Genomic DNA, 9,437 nt, shown 5'->3' with positions numbered 1-9,437 from the left:
ATAGTAGTACTTTATTGCTAGAACAAAGGTACATACTGATTTTTTTATATAAGAACTCTCTAGCACCCCCAGAAAGAGTAAGTTATATACTCGTGCTCGGGGGCATTCCACATAAGTTAATGTTAAGACATTTTATTTAATAACAGAGTAAAAAGTAATAAAAGAAAAAAAGAAGAAGAAACACGCCACAATAATTGACCTTTAAATTTTCTCTGTTTACAGAAATTTTTAATAGATTTTTTAAAATAAGGAGCATTAGCAAATTGTATGTTTGGAAATTTATCTATTATCATGTTATAAAGCCTTGAACCGAATTGCTACTGTGATTATATGCTACAGTTGTGGTACATTTAGGTACTGTCAAGCACATGTTGTCTGATCTTTTGGTTTTATATTTATGTGAATATAAATTAAATATATTTCGGTTTTTATGTACGAAATTCAATAATACTTTGTTATAACTTTGATGGAAGTCAAATACTTTAAATTCTCAATACAGCAGTTCTGAAGGATGATCAAAAGGTTTATTAAGGCATATTTTTATTATTCTTTTCTGTAGCAGAGTTATTGGCATGAGGGAGGTACTATAAGCACTACCCCATCCTATAATGCCGTACTGTAATATAGCTTGTACTAATGCGAGGTAAATCAGTCGTAAAGTATGAACAGTCATGTAATTTCGTAGGATGACAAAATAGTGAAGAATTTTTCTTAATCTATTGCACAAAAAAGAACATGTTTATCCCAACGTAAATGTTGGTCGATTACTATTCCGAGAGATTCATTTAGAATGGGACAGTTACAACTATTAGAAGAACAATTGGGTGTATGAATTTTTAAACACAAGAGTGAATCAGGAGATTTCATACCAACAGATGTTAACGAAAATGTTACAACCGTAGTTTTAGAATGATTTAAGACAAGTATGTTGGAATCAAACCAATTTTTAATCAATGTGATGCCATTGTTTGCGTTAAAGTAGGTATCATCTCAAGTTTTAGCTGCAAAAGTAATAACCGTGTCATCCGCACACGAAAATGTCTCAGCATTGAATTTCTTTAAGTTAATTGCCAATAAATCATTAATATATGAACAACAACTGCACGGACAGATGACAACATTTCCAGGATACGTGAAGTTGTACGAACTGATAGGCGATCATCAGCCAGAATGATACCACAAGAATTGGACATGAATCGGGAAGCTGTTCGCCTCATTCTAACTGAAGGCCTGGGCATGAGAAAAATTTGTACAAAAATCGTCCCAAAAATCTCATCAGGCAACAGCGAGGTAAACTGAGAAATGTGGCTGCTTATCTGTCTCAACACTGCCGCAGCCTCCATTTTCACCCGGCCTTTCTTCATGCAACATCTTATTTCTTATTGTGGAAGTAGGCCATTTTAAAACAACAGAAGGCTATAACCCAGGCATTAAACAGTGTCTCAAAAGATGAGTTCCACAGCTGCTACCAGCAGTTGGAATAAGTGTGTGCAGTCTCAAGAGAACTGCTTTGAAAGTGATTACATTGCAGTTGGTTAAAAATGTAAGTAACAGTGTTTTTTAAACCAGTCTCATTGCTTTACTGCCCGACCTCGTATATGCGCCCACACTTTGCGATAATAGTTCAGAGTATTTTGAGTATACACGCCGTGCTAAACTCTATTGTTGATATAGACATGGCACCGGTATATCAATTCAATTCACATAAGAGCCATAAACAAAGCATCCGTCGGCTCGGGATGAGAAACATGAAATGTGCATTCCTCGTGGTTTGTTCAGAGATAAGTACAGCTTGATTCAGGGATTTTGGCCCCTGCAAAAAGTAAGTAGATAGACTGAGAGCGAGTTTTTCCATCACCACTGGCGGACTGGGTCACACAGGTCAGATCGCACACCTACACTTCCTTCTTATCATGTCGCTGTAAACTCCATCTTAAAACACAATATTCTTCCACACGTCCCGTTAAACCACTATGACTGTTGACTAAACAATGTCATGATGACTTTTTCTTGACATGAGTAGCTTATCTCTCAACTATGAGCATAGATATTATTTTCATTCTTCCTCTTTCCTCTTCCCCTCCTATGCAAATTTGTGATTAAATTTCTTGCTTATGACGCAACACACAGCTCATTCGCTAGCCAAACGAACAAGGATAGGGACCAATAACGTTGAATCGAGCTTTGTGACAGTGATATTAAGTTCTATACGACTTGAAAATCTAGACAAGAAACGTTGCCCCATAATCGCCAAGAATTATCCTAACACAAACACTGTGACAAAATCACTATTATATATCACAGCGATTTTTCGGAGCTGTCACAGTTCGGAGCTGTGGTTGCAGAACGCTGTCACACCCCACCTCTAATATTATACATACAACTATTATCAGGCAGTACAGCTCACTTGGCAATATTGAACACGTGTTCTCCTTGTCTTGCTAAAGTCATGGCCTACAGTGCCTACACAAAATGCAGTTAAACAATTTTCTCAATCTAAATTTGTGCTTTTGATACAACTGATTTTCATTCCTTTTTTATTCTACATCTATGTTTCCTTAATTAGATTTCATTTTATATTAAATATTATACGTGAGCTGTGAATAACATTTCTAGTTTGAAACTAAAATTATGTGCTTGCCCGATACACTGCAGTTGTTTATTTCGAAATCTGGAAATTATTATTTTTGTGTAAGGAATGGTAACATATTTTGTGAAGTGTGCACAGTGGAACTGAAGGTAGAAAGACGGCGAGGTACTCAAATTCACTGTGACTGTAAAAAACATACGGAACATCTGCAATTTTTTCTTGCTGCAAGAGATGCAGATTCTAATTGTGACCTTTCGCAGTTTTTCAGCGATTTGTTCTTAATGATAACTGACAATTTGAAAAGGTTTCAGTTACATAATCTCAGAATGTATATTTTGTCATTTTAATAGTAGTTATTAAAAAAATTAGGCGTAAATTATCGTTTGTATATATATATATATATGTATAAAACTTCTGTTGTATATTCATTATCAGATTATTAGTTTTGAAATGCAATTGTAGTCAATGGAGGGGCAAAAATATTTGTTCAAAACGTTTCGGTTGTGCAAACCATTAAAATTAAGTTTCAGTGTTGTCATGATATGATATGCTCCATTATTTACATTCCCCTAGGCCTACTGTACCGCCACTTTATACAGTGAGCGCCAGACATTTGAACTCCCTCTGTACAAGGCTATATTTCTCTATCAATTCAGTGTGACAAAAATACGAAGCCTGGTTATTAGCATGTAGTATACAGACTTGAGTTTTGGAACACGGCCTCAATGTAATACGTTACTCTTCAGCGATGAGGAAAGGAACTGACCACACTACCCAATTATCTCCTGGCTTAGTTGCCTCGTGAGTGATGCCTTATTGGTGTCTCTTATGAAGTTCAAACCGTCTTCGTACAGTTGACTGAACAACAAACTTTATAAACTCTCAGGCGAAGAATTTTGGATTTCCAGTCGTGTGTTGAAACATAATATTCACTGTACTGGACCAAACAAATCAGGCAATCTTTCAGATCTTTGGTAATATGACCCTCATGATGCCATAAAGAAGCGTTTGAGTAATCCCGAAACGTTAGAAATCTTAAATCTCAACATTCAGTTGTAAACCAAAAACTCTTCGTTTCATAAAGAATCATATTTCTAAACTTTCATTAAAAAAAAAAAAAAGAATGACAAAAATCGAGGCAGATGGTCGAGATTATCTAACACTGAGAAGGGTGCGAAAGGTTGCGGAATCCCATTTCTTTTACTGTTAAGTGCAGACATCACTGAATTCGAGTTATACTGTATTTTTGCAATATGAACAACCGTCTTTGCTACGAATTCAATATCTCCAATTATTATCTTCCCTCATTTTTGAGTTGTGGGTATGCTAACCAGTGAGGGAAGTGAGACGGTATGCGCCGGTATAGAATACCGGCACTGGTTTCTATGGCCAGAAAACATACCGTTAGTGAAAAATGACATACCATCATGAAAAAATGTGATCCGTAGAAATTTGTTTATACATTTCTTCACAACAAAGAATGCCATTTGTTTGCTTCGTAAATTTAAACCACAGCCTTCAGGAACTGTATTCAACATGTATTTAGACACGTTTATTTGATAAGTCAACCCCCGGAATGCTTACAAGTATACAAGGCTTTGTTCTGTAGCTTCTGGTGACCATTGTTGCCAATTTAGTGACTGTGTCATTTTTGTTGTTGTTGGACATTATTTTAACAATATTTTAAATGATAAGTCTCAATGACATTGCAAAATAATCTAGCAAATAACTGAAATAAATTGTAATAATTTTATTAAGAAGTTTAATGTGTTGCATAAGCTTAAAAGATTCGCGTTACTGACTGCACGAAACAATTTATTGTATACGTCATGTATGTGTACTATAGTGCTGCTTACGATTAGGTTTTCTCCGGAGCGGTTGTTTGCGTGCTTTCAATCGGAGACCTCCGATTGATGCCGCGCAGGTTGTATATGTGCTGTGGCGCATACATACACTTTCCGCTGAGCATTCCTTTAATCGGACCAGGTAGTGATTCGAGTCCGCTGACGTCTGCGTGTCTTTTAAAATAAGTTGTAATTTGTTGTTGTTTATTCTCTCTTTTATGCTAATCTCTCTCTCTTTCTTCGGCTCTTTTTTTGTGTTGCTTAAAGTGCTACCTTAGCTGACAGATTTTTTTTTCTAAGTTTGAAATTCATAGTATATGTGGAAAGACATATTAGTTTTATGTCATTGATCAAATTAATAACATTCAATCTAACTGCAAAAGTAACGCAGAAGTAAAGCTTTTCAGTAGCTAATGTAAACATTTATACTTTAATTCTCCTAGAAACTCTCGTTTAATCGCAAACAGGGTTTGTCAATTATTATTCTAATCGGTTTAGCTTAACGTAAAATATATTAAGGAAGCTTCAGAATGGAACAAAAGAAACGTGGACTATCAGTGGGTTAAAGTTTGCTGTCCAACATAATTTATTCAGGTTCTTCACCGGACAGGATTGTGATCATTGTGTTAAAGGGTGTCAGTATTTGAACTGTCTCTTCTAAAAATGCGCCACTCTTTCTCTGCAATAAAAATATAAGCGGATATCAACTTAAGAATAATTGTAATTATATTATTACCAGATGTTTCTTTAGTTTCATTCAGAAGTATTTTAATCCAAACAGTAAAATATAACTCAACTTGTCTAAACAACAAAATATAACTCAAGTCGTCTTGTAAATATTTCATATGTTTTTTATTGCCTCGAAAGTTAAGTTTTAGAGAAATTTCAAGACTTTCCTAGACTGTGAGCCTTTGGGAACAATAGCACTAAAACAATTTAAAAATAAATCGTGTCAAATGTTTTGCGTGATTGTTTTCATCAAGTTCGCGATTGTGCGATCGCTTCAAATGGTCTAACAAATTCGAAGTTCCACCACCCTTAGAGTAAATTCGCCCACAAAGTTTACAGTGTGCGACTTTATTATTACCTTCAACTAAATTAAAGAATTTCCATGCGACGTATATCCGATTTGGTGCCATTTTATTCCACTCACAACTACCGTCAGTCCGTACGCGTCGGTCGTCCTTGAGCTAACTGTAGCTTCGCTCCGAATCACCGCATCCCTCCGTATGTCTCCTGTTCCACCTACGGTAGTATCGGAGATCACCGATGGAGAGCTTTATTCGTAATCTCCGATTCCTCCGCGATAGTAGTCACTCCGATGAGCAGCACTGGTGTACTATGTTATAAAGAAGGGGGTATGCTTTTTTTTTAAATCGAGATATGCCAGGGGAAAATCTTGGAGTAGCATACCGCCTCTGGTTTTTTCCCTACTTCCCTCACTGATTGCTAACAGGTAAAACGAGTGACAAGGGATTTGTGGAAATTCGTATGATTGGGTGTAAAGTTATACAGGAATGGAATGTATTAAAATGAATACTATTTTATTTGCTACAAAATGTAAGAGTGTCTAATGAACGGCATGAAATAAGCTATAGACTCTATAGCAGGGCCGGCAAGGAATACTCACCGCTTTGACAATACAGAACTGGAGCCCGTACGGCAGTCATGTCAATTGATGCCCATAGGAGTGCGCTTTGGAGCTCAGGAGAGCCTGAGCGCTTTACAGCGGAAAGGAAAGAGACAGACGAAAGAGATAGTATATGCCGCTTGGTCGAGCTATATACAGGGATGGTCAGCACTGATTCAATGGATAAAGGGAAGAGAACTTATTAAAACTGTATCCATATTAATTTTTTAATTTGTCTGAGAAGTATAAGTGCATTGTAAGAATGTAAGTTTTACTTTTAATGCTCATTTTTCACAAGTTTGTATTTTTTATTCAAAAGGAATATTTTTTTCATTTTTTTTATAGAAAAGTGAAATTTTCAGATATAGGCCTATTTATTTAGTAGCCTTACAGGTACTGAAACAATGTTTTCGTAAATCTAATATACCGTAAATACGTATGGAGATAGTGTATTACAAATTTGAAAATATTCGTATGGAAAATTAATGTTTGTAAGGAAATGAATTAACAAAGCAACTACTGTTACATCATAAGCAAAAGATATGTGCCTTGTGTTGTAAAAACGTCAGGTCTATAGCTTCAGCAGTTTTCGAGAAAGTAATTTAATATTCTGATGATAGGAAATTGCTTACCAATATCGCCTTAAAAGCATAATGCAATAAGAGTTTTATTATGTAATATTAGTTACGCTTAAAACATATACAGTACCAAGGTACTTTGCTTTGTACTATAATATTGTTTTGATTAGTTCATTGATTACTTTTATAAGGCTAACGATACAACCAAGATCAATTCCAACTTATCATGGCATACTCAATCTCTTTTTTTTGGGATATCACTTTCTTTATTAATGATATGTTTCATTCAGTTAGTACAGTATAGTTATTATTATTATTATTATTATTATTATTATTATTAAATATCCGTGGAAAAGAACCCTAATTCACCAAGCGGTATGCTAGGGTTTTAGTTTTTGTTATATGGCATACTAATTATCTATACTAATTTTTACACAGATAATGGTGAAATATGTATCTACAGTCTTTTAAAGATAAAGTTTAGCAAGTCTATAAATTGTCTGTAGCAACAAGGTTTTTTGATCACTTCTCATAGTGGAGTCCTGTATTCGGTGTTGCAGTCCAGAAGATGTGTCTATTTGAAATCTCTTTGCTTCAATAATAGGACAGTCAAATAGAAGGTGTTTCACACTGTGAAGGTCTTCGCGGCAGGAGCATGTAGAGTCGATGTCTGCTGGAATGTTGAATCTGTCGAAGTAAGTTCCAAATTTCCCATGTCCAGAAAGAAACTGCGTTGTTATATACGAAAGTAGGTTTGAAGTGATGGCTTTTGAGTCGATCGTGGATTGTTGGGAAGTAGGTGTCTCTTGTTAGTTATCCGGTTAAGCATGTCGTCCATCTAGTATTCCAGTTTTGATGAGTCTGTTGTCGTATTTGTTTCTTCATATATGATATCGGTTGTAAACTGTATGTTGGAGTTTCGTTGCTGGATGCTGGAGCTTTCGCTAGCTCATCAGGTCTTTCATTTCCTCTTAAAACCATTGTGTCCACGGACCCAACTGAGAGTATAGTTGTACTACTATGGAATTTATGTGAATATTCCTTCTTAACTCTTTATTATGTTATTAACATTTAAAACACAACTGCAATATTAGGAATTTGGTATTAGTACTTTTATTTTACAGACAATATAGATAATTCGAACAAAACGAAGCCATATCAAAATAACTACATAAAATTTCACGTTTCGTTTGAAGTTTCTGCACCACTCTTTTCTACATTCAACAGGCTGCTTATTCCTCCATCCATAAGTAGCGCTTGATGCCCGCGCACTACGTCAAGGTCAGAAAAATGAGCTTGCTTTGGCACCACTGCCGTACGGAACACAGCTGATTACCTGACGTATCTGCAGTAGTGTGTGGTGACGTGCTGTGCAGTAGTGCTGTACATTAGCGGCGGGGCGGTGGAAGGTCATGCTTATTTCTTATCACCATTGCTTGTGTGATTGTAAATAAATTGTAACTGATAAAATAAGTAGTAACTAGAGAAACAAACTAAATGAACAGTAACTAAACATGTTTATTCTACTCGTACTAAATTATAACACAGCTTTTGCGTTAAATTTCTTGTCAAAGAAAATAACATTATCACAGTACATGAGCTCACCTGGCGAACAAGCACATTATAGTGAAAATAATTAACGTAACAGAAAGGAATATATAAATTTCATGCACGCCAACAGTTTTTAAATTCAGAATACAAAATAATAAATATATCTTAATCAAAAAAAACAGATTTACAAAGATCTTGCATTTGTTTTTTTCCGTCTTCTTTAATAATATTTTCAAATGGATGGTGTAATGGACTTTGATACAGCAATCCTCTCTACAGCTCTTAACCTACGAAGTGCAATCCATCACACTTGCTCTTAATTTGTCTTTGTTCTCTCGAACCTTAGATTGTTAAACGCATTAAATATAAATTGAAATAATACCACTTCGCCTTACGTCTTTAGTACAGTGAGTAAATTCATCTTTTCATCACTAACGTTCTTTATATTTTTCAGCATGAAACACATCATAATGCCGCTTTAAATTATATTTTTCTCACCTGACATGTTTTTATAAATAAAACATTGTCCATCTCCCTATTTTGATTCTTTAAAAAAAGAAGAACAATTTCCAATCATTTTTAAACCCAGTTCCAGGTTTCTGCTTTGCGACATTCATGGAGATACGTAGTAAATACTTCACCTCTGATCTGCAAGAAACGAACTGCCTACTTTACCCTTCACCGCTACTTTAGAGAGGGGTAGCAGTCCTGCTCGCGAGGGAACAAACTTGATTTCATTTGCCCATACGGGAAGCTAATTGCTAGCCCTGTCTTATAGTATAGAGCGTTTGGAGTTTAGAAAATACCATTGGGTATTTTTGTAATATAACTAAAATAAGTTATTTACAGGATGCGAATTAAGATTTCTGATGAGGGGAGGATAGAATTCTAACAGAGAATACCATACATAAAATTATTATTAACCTCATTCGATACGGCTCAACGCTTGGTCGCACTGAGTTGCTTGTCTTGCATCTTGATCATAATAATAATTATATCCATGAGCAGACTTAAGATAAGATGTGTAATAAAATTCCTAAGTTATTGATTGTTGTCAGCTTACCGGTGATGGTAATACATCAATATTATTTTCTTTGCTTACACTATACTTTATAAAGTACATAAACTCGTAATAAAACAATTATATTTTGTGAGGGGGATAGAAGTTATCGCTGGCAGGGATGTTAATATGAATTTATCAGAGGGGGATAACTTTCCGTCAGAGTCGAAATCTCCCATCCCTC

This window comes from Periplaneta americana, chromosome 14, assembly GCF_040183065.1.
Source record: "Periplaneta americana isolate PAMFEO1 chromosome 14, P.americana_PAMFEO1_priV1, whole genome shotgun sequence".
Taxonomy (NCBI): Eukaryota; Metazoa; Arthropoda; class Insecta; order Blattodea; family Blattidae; genus Periplaneta; species Periplaneta americana.
This window is presented reverse-complemented; position numbering follows the sequence as displayed.